General features: G+C 44.8%; 1 long non-coding RNA gene across 3 annotated transcripts in view; it reads left to right on the forward strand.

Moving 5' to 3' along the window:
• Positions 1-14384, forward strand: part of LOC112931353 (uncharacterized) — a 145319-nt gene that overhangs the window by 46301 nt on the left and 84634 nt on the right. The window contains exons 1-2 of one of the 3 annotated variants that reach the window (XR_012000670.1): positions 11652-11885; positions 12739-12819. The exons of 1 other annotated variant lie outside the window; for it this stretch is intronic. This is a non-coding gene — a long non-coding RNA (uncharacterized lncRNA). Of the gene's footprint in view, positions 1-11651; positions 12820-14384 lie in introns of those variants that run through there. One more of the 3 variants, XR_003237310.2, reaches the window with a different exon arrangement.

Consider the following 14384-nt stretch of genomic DNA (forward strand, 5'->3'; position numbering starts at 1 on the left):
TGGTTTCCCCACCCTTAAGACTCCCTTAGAAGTCAATGGATATACTAGATTTCTTTTAGTAGACTTGTTATGTCTGGCATAGCCACATAGAGGGACAAGGTGGGGCACCCAAGGAGGGGAAATCCACCTGGGATAAGCCCTGATGGAACTGAAGATCAGGAGATCCCTTAGATACACCTTAGTTCTTTTGTTCTGCATGGCCATTCCTTCACATAGGTGGGGTAGCCAGTTGGAGGGGGAGTCCTGGTAATGCCTGGAATAGGAGCCAGAAATAGGAAACCATTCCTCACAGTAATGGAACTGTGAGTGTGACCTCGTGGAGGCCACCCAAACCACTCTCAAGAGAATGTTTGGAGGACTGTTCTGGGCTTTCCCACTCATTCTCCTAGAGGAGGAATCAGCCGAGAAAAGACTAGTAGAGGAGTTTCTCTTCAGATGCCTGGACAGGCAAGTAAGGAACCAGATCCCTCTGAGAGCCTTCAAGTGTCCACCAAAGGGTAGCTTTGGTCAGGCCCTTCATTACCTGCTTGGTTTTCCCTAGGTCCCTCACATCCAGTCATCTGCCCCGAAACGAGTTCTGAGTCCTCACCAAACTGACATTCTCAACTTCTGTTGGGGCATCAGTCAGAAAGGGGCTCAGAGAACCTGTCACCCGAGACTTGAAAATGGCAGCTGTGCTAATCACTCTTACATGGCTGGCGGGTGCCCATTGTTTCAACAAAAAAAAAAAAAAATAGGGAGAGAGAGAGAGTGCGTGTGTGAGAGACCCTTGCTGCCCACTACTCACATTTAGTTGTTTTTAACAATGGTGGAGATCCCGGATGAGCCCTCATAAATGTTGTAGGATTTTTTTCTGCATCAGTGCCTACAGTTCTTGGTCACGCTACTTCAAAGAGTGAAGAGGTAGACCAGACGAGTGGTGGGCAGCAAAGTAAGGTTTATTGAATGATAGCAAAGTGATAGTACAAAGCTTCCTAAAAGGGAGGGGACCGGAGAGGGTTGCCCTCAAAATGAATCTTTTTTTTTTTTTTAAAGATTTTATTTATTTATTCATGAGAGACACAGAGGTAGAGAGAGAAGCAGTCTCCACACAGGGAGCCCGACATGGGACTCAATCCCGGGACTCCAGGATCACGCTGAAGGCAGGTGCCAAACCGCTGAGCCACACAGGGAATCCCCAAAATAAATATGAAAAAAAACCTGAATAAAAGGTATATGCCAACAGAGGTGTGGGGTGACTGAGCCGCTGCACAAGTGGGAAAAACCAGTGTCATCAAATCAGCTGATGTGGCTTTCTAATACAGGTCTAGTGCCCAGAATGGGGAAGCAGGTAGTCCTGTGGCTCTGCTGCTTTGTATTCCTAGAATACAAAGTTTCTATTTTGCCAGACACACTTCCCTGGCCCACAGGAAAGGGAAGGGTTAGGAGAGTGTAGGGACTTCAGGATTGTCATTTGGGGGAGGTCTGTTTTGTGAAAAGGTACTGGATGTATTTCAGGGCTGATAGAGAGTAGGCCTCTGACTGGTGAGTATGCAGCAGACACATCTGGCTGAGGATGAGAAAGAACTGTCACAGTCAAGTAAATTTCCTTGGAAAATTACAAGTTTACTGAGGGAGTTCAGGCAGGGACTGGAAATCTGAAAATGTATCACAGTGATTTTGTTGTTGCTTATGAAGGTTTTAAGGGCAGAGCTTGGCTTGGAACTCAGGTTCCCCACTAATACCACATTTTATTAGGTATTATAAAAATTACCCTTTGAAATGTGACACTACTGTATGTTGCAAGCTGACCTCTATCTGACAGCTCCTTCCAGTCATTGGGGGTGGTTGTGATTCCCCCCGTATTTACTCTGTGAATTGGACTTCACCCCCTCTGCTCCCTCACCCGACCCTCTTCTCCGCAAAAGCAGTGAGGTTGGGCAGCCCTGGTGGCTCAGTGGTTGAGCACCGCCTATAGCCCAGGGATCGAATCCCATGTCAGGCTCCCTGCATGGAGCCTGCTTCTCCCTCTGCCTGTGTCTCTGCCTCTCTCTCTCTCCTCTCTGTGTATTCTCATGAATAAATAAATAAAATCTTAAAAAAAAAAAAAAAAAAAAAAAAAAGCAGTGAGGTTAAGTGCATTTACGGATTACGGCCACAAGATGGCAGCACTGCCCCATTGGTGTTTCCTAAGACTGCTGCCCAGGCCTGAGCAAGTCTGTGGTGTTGGGCCCTCGGTGTTGGGATGAGGGAAAAATGAATGAATAAATCAGACACAGGTGAAGTGAATAGGTAATTTTTTCCCCTGTCAAGTGACAGAATTGAGGTGAGTCTGAAACCATTGCATTTTAGAACTGGAACATACTTTTTTAAAAAATAAAGATTTTATTTGAGAGGGTGAGCATGCTTGTGAGAGAGAGAGAGAAGAGAGAGAGAGAACGAGCTTGAGAGCACACAGGAGTGGAGGAAGGGCAGAGGGAGAGGGAGCACGGGGCTCCAGGCAGGGCTGATCCCAAGACCCTGAAATCATGACCTGAGCCAAAGTCAGATGTTTAACCTACTGAACCACTCAGGCCCCTGGAACACACATTTAGAGAAGTGTCTCAAATTTTAATGTGTTTACAGATCACCTTGTTTAAGTACAAGTCAGATTCCTCTGGTCGGGCCTGGGATGCTGCATTTCTAATAAGCTTCTGAATGGTGCTGTTGCTGCTGGTTGGTGGGCCACACTTTGAGTAGCAAAGCTTTAGTGGTCATTTAGGGATTAAGTCTCACTTCACCTAATTTATGGATAAGGAGAAACTGAAGTCCAGAGAAAGTATGTGAGTTGCCTAACAAAGTCATGACTTTAGCACATAACTTTGTGCATTTAAACCCAAGATGATTCGTAGTCTATTTTTCATGCACTGTATCATGTGGCCCCTCTTTGCTGTTGTTAGTGGCATCTCTTTGGTGTAGGAATGCAGAATCTCGATTTTCGCCACTATCCCCTTTGGTCTTTGCTCAGGGCGTTGCTTTGGTTACTGTGTTACTCAAAATCTTCAATGGCTCTTGTGTAACTACAAGATCAAGTTCCAATATCTCTGTCTAGTTTTCATCGCTGTACAACGTATAGTCCCACTTTGGCAAGCTTACGTAACTTCCCTGTTTCTTAAACTTATTTTCCACCAGAGTTCTCCTTGCTCCTTCCTGTTCCCTAAACCACGTTCAGTCTTTTCTCAGTGGAGGTCCTCTCGGCATGGGCTTTGGAGTTAGACACACCTACTTTCTAATAATCCTAGATCCAACACCAACTTTGTCAAGTTACTTTCTCTTCCTGAGCATCAGCATCCTCCGAAATAACCCCATGAGGTGGTTGGGAGGGATAAATAAAATAACATGCAAACCCCTTCTCATTCCTGAAATCCCCCTCAAAATTAGCTTCTACAGTGGTGCCTGACACCTGGTTCCCTGTGCTTGTGTTTCTCATCATCTCTGTGTCCCTAAGGCTTAACGATTCAAAGGCCTAACCTGAATCCTACCTCTTGTGAAACCTTTCCCAGCCATTCCTGATCTAGGCAACCCCGCCCTTTTGTAAATTATTTCACCTAAGTATTAGCATTTAACTATGTGCCAGGCTCTCAGTGAGACCCAGTAGAGAGGCTTGCCCTCTATTACTTGGATTTGTAATAGTTGAGGGAAATTTAGTTACATTTTTTTTTCAGTGCTCTGTGAGTGTCATAGCTACCATCTCTTTTGTCACTTACTGCCTAGCAGCAGCTCCTCTGCACCAGCAGCACCAGATCCTGGTGATTTGTGAATACTTTAGGGATAGTTCTCATCAGGGTCCTTCCTGCCTCTGGATTTGGGTTAAATTGGTGTTCCTTTTTGCATGTTATCAGATGCAAGGGAAGGGTTGATGAAATCTCTTTATGGAAACCTCAAGATAATAACGCTAAGGAAGTTGAGCATGGTATCATTGCTTCAACAACCTGGTGACAGGAGATGTGTACACTTTCCTATTTCATGAAATTTACAACAGGGTCCTTATTTACTTCAGAAGAGACAAAGACCAAGTGGAGAGAGCAAGGTTAAGGCAGGTTGTGTAGCTCTGACTTAGATTCTGTGAATAGTTCATTCAGTTGTACCTGGTAGTGCTCTTCTTGCATATGTTCATATATTTATATCACATGATTTATAACTCTCCCTCAGTGGCAGTTAGGAGCTCACGTCAGGCTCATGACAGTAAAATTATATGGTGTGTGCCTTCTTTGCAGCAAAGGTTTCCTTGAAGTCTGGAGAGAAAATAGACCAGCAGGGCTGGACACTTTACTTAGCATCCTGCCTTCTTTTTTTATTGGACAGCAGTCTACTCAGTCATCACTTTCTCAATCGGGGGATTTTTGGTCTTTCCTTTCCCCTACCATGGGTCCATGCCAAAGTCCAAAAATATTTATCTTGTGCCTGGAACTGGCTGTTATTTTATTATTTTAGAAAGAGGCCTGAGGAATGGCTTCCTTATCGATTTCCAGGACTCTAATCTTCACTGTCTAAGCTGGTGGTTTCCAGCCCTGGATGCTGGTTAGAATCACTTGCAGTGCATTTATTTATTTTTTTAAAAAGATTTTTATTTATTTATTCATGAGAGACACAGAGAGAGAAAGCCAGAGACATAGGCAGAGAGAGGCAGGCTCCATGCAGGGAGCCTGATGTGGGACTCAATCCCAGGACTCCAGGATCACGCCCTGGGCCAAAGGCAGGCACTTAACTGCTGAGCCACCCAGGCGTCCCTCCTGGAGTGCATTTAAACCCACCAGTGTCTGTGCCTTATCCCCAGAGAGACTGATTTGATTGGTCTATGGTGTGGGCCAGGTATTTGTGATTTTTAAAAGCTTCCAAGTAAAATAGTTATTTTACAGAGAAACCTTATCCAAGTGGTCAAAGTTAACATCACCAGTAATGGGAGATATCAGTGTCACAGGCCTGATATGATGGACTGAGAAGGGATAGCATCATGTCTGTGGTATTCTTGCCAAAGATGCATAGCTTAAGTTTAATCATGAGAATATATTAGATAAGTCCAAACTGAGGGTCATTTCACAGAATAATGGGCCAATGCTCTTAAAAATGTTAAGTTAATGAAAGTAAAAGAAATTCTCAGGAATTGGCCCAGATTAAAGAAGAACTAAGAATATAAAGGCATCAGATACAATTTTTCATTCTAGATGGGTTCCTAGTCCAGAAAAAGGACCTTAGTGGAAAGGTTGATAGAATTTGAACAAGAACTGTAGATTAGTTCATTGTATTATATAAATGATAATATATTGATTTTGGTAATTGTGCTTATCTACAACATTAATATTTGGGGAAGTTGAGTGAAGGGTATATGGCAACTTGGACTATTTTTGGAATAGTTTTGAAGGTCTGAAAGTATGTTAAAATGAAAATTTAAAGAAAGCAAAGCAAAAAGGCTTCCAGGGAATTAATGAATTGCCAGAGTTGAGAATCTCTTCCCTGAGTCATCTTGCCTAATATTATCAGAGTTATTTTCCTGACAATGTTGTTCTGTCATGTTTCTGACTTTCTTAAAGCTTCCCTGTTACGTTACTCTTATTATCTGTAGGATAAGCTCAGATTCCTCAGGCTGCCATTCAGAGCTCCCGTAGCATGGCCCCGATCTGCTGCCTTGCTCAACTTACAGATTTCTTTCTTTCTTTCTTTCTTTCTTTCTTTCTTTCTTTCTTTCTTTCTTTCTTTCTTTCTTTCTTTCCTTTCTTTTTTCTTTTTTTTTTAAAGATTTATTTATCCATTTTTGAGAGAGAGAGAGAGAGAAAGAGCGCATAGTAGGGAGTGGCAGAGGGAGAGAGAAACACAAGCAAACACTGCACTGAGTGCGGAACCTGACTCAGGGGTCTATCTCATGATTCTGAGATCATGACGAGCTGAAACCAAGAATCAGACACTTAACTGACTGTGCTACGGAGGCGCCCCAACAGTTTACTTTCTTGTGTCAGAATTTAATTCTTTCCCTTATTCCTATAATGCCCCTGCCTTCCTGCCTAGCTTCCTGAATTACTGTTCACTCTAAAGCCCATCTCAGACCTTGTCTCTTCACTGAAGCCCTTTGTGAGTACCTCTGTTAGAAGCAGTCATCTTTCCTTTCCTTGAATTCTGGCAGGTAGGATGCTGTGGAGTGAAAAGCTTTAGATTCAGAAATATGTGAATCTGAGTCCTGGTTCCATTTTTTTAACCAGTTTTTGCAGAGGAGACAAGTTAATAGACTTCTTGGAGTTTTGGTTTCTCATTTGCAAAATAGGGATAATAGCACTTGCTTCAAAGGGCATTAGGTGAGGTGTAAACATAAAGCTCCCCAGCACCTAGGAGGTTCCTTCCTTTCTTCCTTTGTAGCCTCAGAGGGATTGTGGGAACAAAGGCTCTCATCAAGATTATCTGCTGGTCCTTTAATAAAATATAATTGCTTCTGGTCATCACTAAAATGATAGACACTCCTGAGATGAATTGAGTGGCTGGGGCTTTAAGGAATTCAACTGAGATTACTTTTTCCTGGAACCCAACTCAGTGAATAAGTGACCTATGGGTAGAAGAATGTAACTCAAAAGAGGGAGAAGGGAGGGACAACGGGTTTCTAAATGGAGAGCACTGTGATGCCTCCCACACCCTCCCCTTTGCTCTCAGACAGTATTGAGGAAGTACAACTCCTTACTAAAGTCCTTAAGCCACGAGTCCTGCCAAGCAGCCCTTAGTAATCCATTCCGTGCTATGTACAGAGGTGAGTCAGGTCTCCTGTGCGGTGAACGCTTTCCTCCCTTTTCTGCTCTCTCTACCCGCACAGCTCTCAGTGCCCAAGTTTGGCCCCAGGCCCAAGTCTCTAGTATTGGTCTAAGAAGACAAGCCCAGGAGGGGCAAGCTGAGAAGGAAGTCAGATTCAACAGGCATGGAAAGAGACAGGTGGGGCTGCCATTGTACAAAGGCCACAAACCTGGGTGTGTTTTATGACTATTTCTGCATTTGCAATCTCCTCCCCTTTATGACCATTCCCAACCTCCTGCTTCTCATTACATCTTTCCCTAGCATACCTCTTTTGTGGCCAGAGAATGGCTGTGCAAATAGTTGACAGTTCAGTAAGAATGACTTCATGGAGACTAGGAACCTGATCTTCCCAAAGGAGATTTTTCCTAAAAGAGATTGAGGTTCATAAAGGCAAGCTTTTATGAGGGATGTGCAATTGTGAGTGTGGTGTGAGGAAACAGGTGCATATGTGAAAGGCAAGATGGAAAACGAAATGCTGACTGTTGAATCCTGCAAAAGGGGTTGGGGAGCAAAAATCATTTTGAAAGACAGATTTCATTTGGGAGATCTCCAAAATCTTAGGATGTTCTCCTCCCAGATTAAATTATTAATATTTGGGTGGGAGATGAAGTTAGATTATGAGTTGTGGGATATTGGGCAAATTACTTAACTTTTCTGTCTCAGTTTTTTTAATCTGTTAACACAAGGATGATAATATTCATGGGATTTTTTTTTTGTGGAGGCTGTAGCTACATAACAGCCTTTAGGATGGTGCCTGGCACATAGCAAGCGCTGAGTGGATGTGAGCTCTAACAGTAATGGCAATAGGCAGAGATGCTGGTCACCTGAGTGGGGATGTACGTTTAAGCCAGGGTCCTGGCAGACCAGCTGGACATGAAAATGATAGGGAGAAGTTAATTTCCAGGAGTGGAAGGATTAGGTCACAGTAACTCATGAACAACATTCTGGAAAATGTCATAATCCAATGGCAGGATTCCCAGAGGGTGTGTGGCTTCTATCACAGTTATTGTTCCTGGGGGCGGGGCCTGGAAATGTGTCCCAGAGTTCAGTGGTCTTGCTGGAAGCTGAGCCTAGAAGTGGGCTTTAGGGGACATCTTTGCAAACAGCATTCATCCTGCTAAAGGAGTTCCTTGGGATGTCTGGGCACTGCTCCTCTCTCTGCACTGTTGTTATTTATTTATTTATTTATTTTTTTTTTAATTTTTTTTTTTAATTTTTTATTTATTTATGATAGTCACAGAGAGAGAGAGAGAGAGGCAGAGACACAGGCGGAGGGAGAAGCAGGCTCCATGCACCGGGAGCCTGATGTGGGATTCGATCCCGGGTCTCCAGGATCGTGCCCTGGGCCAAAGGCAGGCGCCAAACCGCTGCGCCACCCAGGGATCCCTGCACTGTTGTTATTTAGAAGGAGTAGAGAGAGGACTACAGAAGGATGAAATAAAGAAATGAATGTATAGATTCACAGCACAGAATTGGGACTGGCGCCTGTAAGTTATGAGGAAGTCTATATAAGTTTTAAGTGAACATAAAAGGACTTTTAAAAACCCAGACCTAGAACATAAAGACTCCTACCTCTGGGAAAAGAACTAGGGGTGGTGGAAGGGGAGGAGGGCGAGCGGTGGGGGTGAATGGGTGACTTGCACTGAGGAGGGGGCACTTGACGGGATGAGCACTGGGTGTTATTCTGTATGTTGGCAAATTGAACACCAATCAAAAATAAATTATTAAAAATAAATAAATAAAAAAACAAAAAAACCCAGACCTCTTCATATAAATACAGTGGTTGCCTTGAATAGATATCAGATACCAGAAACACTGAAGCAGAGTCACAAGAGGTGGGTAGTAGGGCCTTTGCTAAATGATGAGAAAGGAGACAAAGGGGGAAATGAGGGTGGGAGGGGGAGAGAAAAGGGGGAAAGAAATGGGGGCAGTGAGGGAAAGGGTGGAAAGGATGGTTAGTAAGGGTACATTGCACTCCAGGCACTGTGTGTGATGCTTCAGACAGCTTACCTTATCCTTTCACTGTCTTTTCCTAATGCAGTGAGCATTAACCTTGTGCTATAGATGAGAGAAAAAGAGGCGCAGGGAGGTGAAGTGATTGATCCAGGATCATCCAGCCAGTTAACATGAGAGATATGGTGTTTCACCTCAAAGCTTGTGCTCTTGCCTGTGTGTCAGAAGAAAAGAGAAGGAAGGCTAAGCAAATTTCTGTTGTAGAGTTTAGAAAAGGTACCTGTGGTACCTAGAGTGATGGCTTCCCCCAAGTGTCTACATACTAACCCCTGTGGATGTTACTTAATTTGGCAAAAGAAACTTCGCAGATGTGATGAAGTTAAGGATCTTGAGATGGTAAGAGCATCCAGGATTATACAAGAGGGCCCAGTGCAGTCACAGTGTCCTTGTAAGTGAGAGAGGGAAGCAGGAGAGCCAGGATTGGAGAATAGCAGTGAGGTAGAGCAAGGCCATCCACTGGCCATTGCTGGCTTTGAAGGCAGAGGGGCTGAGAGCCAGGGAATGTGGGAAATGGGGACACATTCCCCTAGAAATGGGGACAGGTGGAGAAGCAGATCTGCCTCCTGAACCTCCAGAAGGAATATCAGCCTGTCAACACCTGGATTTTATCCCAGTGAGACCCATTTTGGGCTTCTGACTCCAGAAGTGTAAGAACTGGAAAAAGAGGGATCCCTGGGTGGTGCAGCAGTTTGGCGCCTGCCTTTGACCCAGGGCGCGATCCTGGAGACCCGGGATCGAATCCCACGTCGGGCTCCCGTTGCATGGAGCCTGCTTCTCCCTCTGCCTATGTCTCTGCCTCTCTCTCTCTCTGTGTGTGTGACTATCATAAATAAATAAAAATTAAAAAAATAAAAAAAAGAAAGTATTTGATCTTTGCATTCTGGACGGTTACAATCTGCCACCTGGAAAAAGACTGGAAAGAATATGGCCAAATATTAAACAATGATTAGGTCTAGATTACAGGTGGAAAATTGAGTAGATGATAGGTATTTTCCTTTTCATACTTTACCTTAATTTTCAAAAATAAAAACATTAAGTATCATTACTCCAGAATGTCATAAATAGCCCCTCCTGAGCTTGTCTTCTTAGACTAATACTAGAGACCTGGGATTGGGGCCAAACTAGAGGATCCAGCACTGAGCTGTGCGGGTGGAAAGAGCAGAAAAGGGAGGAAAGCATTCATTGAATAGGAAACTGACTCATGGGACACCTGGGTGGCTCAGCGGTTGAGCATCTCTCTTCAGCCCAGGGCGTGATCCTGGAGTCCTGGGGTCGAGTCCTACGTCAGGCTCCCTGCATGGAACCTGTTTCTCCCTCTGCCTGTGTCTCTGCCTCTCTTTCTCTCTGTGTCTCTCATGAATAAATAAATAAAAGGAGTGAAAATATAAAGGGGAAAGAAGAGAAAATGAGTGAAAATATCAGTGAGGGTGACAAAACATGAGAGACACCTAACTCTGGGAAATGAACAAGAGGTTGTGGAAAGGGAGGTGGGTGGGGGGTTGGGGTGACTGGGTGACGGGCACTGAGGGGGGCACTTGGTGGGATAAGCACTGGGTGTTATACTATATGTTGGCAAATTGAATTATAATAAAAAATATTAAAAAAATAAATAAAATCTTAAAAAAAATAAAGGAAACCGACTCACCTCTGTACATAGATAGCACTTGGGCACGGAATGGATTAGTGAGGGATGCTTGGTTTATAGGGTATGTTCTGATTGCCTGCTCTTCTCTATTAACTTTCTCCAAAGCCCTTCCTTCCTTCTCACCTCTCCTCTCATCTACTCACAGCCCCCACTTTCCAGAAGACTAAATAGGCAGTTAATATGTGACACCCCCGTCCCCTGGTAAAGAATATCCATATGGCCAAAACCCTAAGAAATCAATGTTCTGTGGGAGCAGGGAGAAGGAAGCACTTATCTGCCTGCGGGAGCCCCTTCAAGATTGCTGAGTGAGCATGCCCTTTGAGTTTGCTGAGGGCAAGAGCAGGAGAAGGAAGGGTGTTAGAGGCAGAGGAACAGCTGTTGCAAGGGCAGGAAGAGAGAAACAGTAGATTCCCTCCTCCCCCTTCGCGGCCTAGAAACAGTAGACTTTGTTCTTAAATATAAATGGCCCATAACCCCAGTGGATCAAACCCAAAGGAATGAATTTCTAGGCACCAAGGAATAAGATCAGAGACCTGTTATGGGGCAAACCAAGACACTCTCAACAACTGGGAATCGTATCAAGTAGCTTTGGACTTGGTGTCCAGGGAGAATGTGCTCGTGAAATATTTGTTGTTTAGGGGAGCGTGAGTGGCTCAGTGGATTGAGTGACTGATGCTTGATTTTGGCTCAGATAGTGATCTCAGGGTTGTGGGATTGAGCCCCAACTTGGGCTCCACACTTAGTGCGGAGTCGCATGTCCCTTTCCCTCTGCTCCACTCCCAGCTTGTTTTCTCTCAAATAAAAAGATAGATAGATAGAAAGAAGAAAGAAAGAAAGAAAGAAAGAAAGAAAGAAAGAAAGAAAGAAAGAAAGAAAGAAAGAAAGAAAAGAAAAGGAAAGGAAAGAAAAGGAAAGAAAAGGAAAGAAAAGGAAAGAAAAGGAAAGAAAAGAAAAAAGAAAAGAAAAGAAAAGAAAAGAAAAGAAAAGAAAGAAATATTTGTTGTTTAAGGCTCTGGCTTTTCTACTCTTTCCCTCCTGTTTCTTGCAGTACTGGGGTGGGCAGGATCCCCCTGTCCTGTGCATATGTCCCTGGTATTTTGCAGGAAGAGTTTGTTGCCTTTGTTGATCTGTAGCGAGCTCTGAGTTGTTTTTGTGGGGGGGGGGGGGAGCGGGGGGAGGTTTTTTTTTTTTTTTCCACCAGCAATTAAGGAAATGGTAGAGTGGCTCCTTTCTCCACTAACAGTCTCATAATGGAGTCATCGAAATTTCATCTGGATTCTTCTACTCTCCAGGGAGCCACACCTTTTCCTGGTCCTCATAGATCCTGGGGGACTCAGAGGGCATGCAGAACTCTCTGTGAGGGAAAACAAATACACAACAGAAAACAAAACCCAGGAGTGAGTAAGAACTCACTTGCAGTTGCCTCTGTTTTCTTAAGGTATGTTATGTGTTCCTTTCTCCCTTGCCCCTCTCCACCCTGATGTTTGAGGGCCAAGTCCCCATCTCTAGGCACAAAACTGGTTTCCTTGCTCCTATTATGGTTTGATTCCACCCACCAAGACAATGGGCCTTTTTTCCCCCTAGAGTCAAAGGCCCTTGTGTTTGGCCTTAGGAGTTCCACTCTGAACTGGTGCCAAAGCTTGAGACTTCCTGTTCTGTTCCTCCCAGGTCATCTGAGAATCTGCAGGCTTGTGGGGTGTGCTGGGGAGTCCTGAGTTATGTCCAGGAAAAAAGGAAGGTTATGGGAATCCCACATGGTTGTTCTTGGGAGAGTCTTCTAGGCCTCTTGGTAGAAGTAGCAGAATTGTGGGCCAGGGGACCTCGGTGACTAAAACTCTGTCCTTGAATTAGGAGATTTGTTTCTCTAGCCCTTAGTTTTGGCATGTGCACAATGAGGGGCTTTGGCTAGAAGAGCACAGGCCCTGCGGCTTGAACATCCTGGCTATGCTTTTCCCTTATCTTCCGCATTAAAGTCCATATCATCCCTTCAGGGCCCAACGATCCACCATTATATAAAATAAATTTGGCTGATGTCTGTGTGAGAGATGACATGTTCCCTAAGTGGCTGGCCTCTTAGGTTAGAGTGGAGTACTGGATATTTTGGCCTGGTCTTATTTTGGGGCTCTCTTTGGTAGCAAGAAGAACAGGGCCCTCCCAAATTGTGAAAGTCTTGACAACCAGCCTAAGGAGTTGAAGTCCTGTGAGTGGGGAACTACCAGAGGCTTTCAGTGGGAAGTGACCTGGTCAGATTGTGTTTCAGGACATACGCTCTGGCATCTGGTTTGTTGCAGCTGCAGGGAGTCTGCCTGGGAGTCAGATCTGAGCTGGGAGAGCAGTGGCAGGAGAGCCATTTGAAGAACTGGCAGGCCTTGGTGAGTGACCAGAGCGGGTGGTGGTGGGTTGAGGGCTGACGATGACTTGGAGCTGTGCGTGGTTTGGGCTCCTGGGTGGGTCAGGTGCCATTTGCCCTGAGGTAAGGATGAGGGATAGGTTGGCCTGGGACTGAGATGCTAAACGCAGCTTTGGGTATGTTTGTATGAGATGCCTATGGACTGTCCTGGTGGAAATACTGTATGGACAGTGGGGAGAAGCTCTATGAGGAGGCCAGGCTGGGGTGAAGAAGTGATGGAGGAAGCGACGGAGAAGAGGGAGTGTGCCCAGAGCCTGTCTCTCAGCTTGGCCTGGTCCCCTCAGCACAAGGCCATGGGTGTGCAGGCCTGAGCTCTACTCTCTGTCCACCTTTTCTGTTGATCAAAGTGATTTTTCAGGGTTTCGGCCAGATGGATATTCTTCGCCTGGGGGTCACATATTAACTGTCTATAAATCATTTGGAAAATGGGGGCTGTGGGTCGATGAGGGGAGAGAGGGGAAGGAGGGAAGACAAGCAAGGGCTTTGGAGAAAGTTAATAGAAAAGAGTAGGCAATCAGAACACACCCTACAAAACACTTGACATTCATCATAAAATAAAAGCACAATGTAAATTTAAACTTTTGTTGAGAGCCTGGCATCCAGGGGCAGAAGAAGGGTGGTGAGATTAGCAGGGCACAGGGCAGAGGTAATTTAGGATTAAGCTAGCAAAGCAACTCGCTCTAGAAATCCTTAGCTTAAAAGTTACTTGACCTGTCAGTTTCTTGGGAGTAATGAGTTTTATATGTACATATTACAATATAAAACATAATGTGGTTACTAATTATAGTACAACTGACAACTAGTAGAACAGCTAGTACCCAGCAAATACTGTGCACTTACTACCTGCGAGGCAGTGTGCTAAACATGGTAAATAACTAGATCACCTCATGAGCTCCCCATAAACACATGTGGTGGGTACTTTTATGAACCCCATTTTATAGATGCGGGGGCTCAACTGCAGTCATCTGCTTAGCTCTCTGCAGCTCTTGCACAGGAGCCAGAGTCTGAAGGCAGGTCTGGGGACTTCACAACCTGTGCTCTTAGCTACTCAGAGTCAGGTGGGGCAGTGAGAAGGTAGGACTTCTCTGAGATGGTCCTTGATTTTTTGTATCAGAATTATCTGGGATGTTTGTTAAAAATTGAGATCCAAGGGTCTCACCCTGCAGCAACCAAACGCAGAATTTCTCTAACATGGATAGTTGAGACTACTGAGAGGGGGCTGGATGTTTGGGTTCTGGAAGGCAGTGGAATCTTGGCTTCTTTAGTCACCCACAGTTTGGGTCTGGTCCCTCTGTGAATCAACAATGCAGTCTACGCTTGCTTTCTTCCTCTGGGCTGTTGGAGGGGTACATTCCTTCCCGAGAATGTATGAAATCATGCTGACATTTATGATAGGGAGGCATTTGGAGGCAGCGTCCTTTATTCACATTTTCCTTTCACCCTTCATTTGCCTCTTTCCACTCAAGGTGGGTTTCACTTCTCTCCCTGTCCCCTGCGGTAGCTTACCATCTGGGTGATACAGAGACT

The sequence above is a fragment of the Vulpes vulpes genome, chromosome 1 (genome assembly GCF_048418805.1).
Source record: "Vulpes vulpes isolate BD-2025 chromosome 1, VulVul3, whole genome shotgun sequence".
NCBI lineage: Eukaryota > Metazoa > Chordata > Mammalia > Carnivora > Canidae > Vulpes > Vulpes vulpes.